Raw genomic sequence first — 1210 nt, 5'->3', positions numbered from 1 at the left:
TCACTTGATGCCAAGTCAAATACTCCTCAATTGCACGCTGGCAACAAATGATGCCAGGTCCCTGGGGCCCACTAGGACCCTCACAGAATAAAAATAATATTTTTTCTGACTTATACGTCTAATTATTAGCCTGAGTACAAAATGCCATTTTTCTTCACACCTAGAACATATAGCGTACAAGAAGAGGTTAAATCAAATTGAACAAAAATTACCGATATTAGTGTCGAATTCATATTTTTCGGGGTCACTGAAACGAACAGCGACACTTCCGATGCCGTTTAAAAATCCAAATTAATCTCTTTATGTCCAAAATAAAACGTACACAGCAAAAAATGAGGTGCTAAAACAACACAAAATGATTACCACTTTAGTGTGTTACTTGTGTGTCAATTCAATACCAAGTTTTTTTTTTTTTTTTTTTTGTCCGTCATCCCGGTTGAAGGGTTGTGCCCTTTCCTCGGGTAAGTGCTTCAATTTGATTTATTGATTTGAAGGAAATATAGGTGGTCTAAGAGGTTTCATATTTATTATTTCTTTATTTATTCATTCATTCATTATATTAACATGGATTAAGTGAAGTTATTTAGAAATTGAAAAACACGTACATGAACAGGAATATTTTAAGTGCTACAAATGAACATGTTAGCATTGTCAGGTATTACATTAACACAAAGCATGGAATAAAAGGTAAATTGGACTAAAAAAAATAATAATAAAGGTGCAAATGGAGTTGATGAAATAGATGAAATGAAGTGCTCTAGACGTCACAACACTAGGTTATGTTAGTTTAGACGAATGAAGTTATCTTCTGTTCGGAACTGATGATTGACAGAGGAGGCCCTTGTTAGTAGGTTCTTACGGTGCGTATGATGGATAGATATGAGATGAAAATTCATGCGGGCGATAAATTGCAAAGATTTCGGGGTCCAGCATATCGTTATCTAACTGTAAATGATATAGTGTCATGAAGTGCTGAAGAGGAATATCAACGAAATTGGGCGGTGCATCGTTATCACGGTCGTAGCGGAGGATTTCAAGCGTCAGGGGATGGTGCTGAGCAAATCGTTTGCAGATATAACGTATACGAAGTTGTTCAAGATGATTTAGTAATGGCGGAAAGTCTATCATCTCATAAAGTAATCTCGTTGGATGCGGCAGTCTTATACGATATGCTAGGCGTATAGCATGACGCTCGAGGATAGCAAGTTTT

The sequence above is a fragment of the Thermobia domestica genome, chromosome 3 (assembly GCF_964235325.1).
Source record: "Thermobia domestica chromosome 3, izTheDome1.hap1.1, whole genome shotgun sequence".
NCBI classification, from domain to species: Eukaryota; Metazoa; Arthropoda; class Insecta; order Zygentoma; family Lepismatidae; genus Thermobia; species Thermobia domestica.
The sequence above is the reverse complement of the archived record's forward strand: the minus strand, read 5'-3'. Positions refer to the sequence as shown.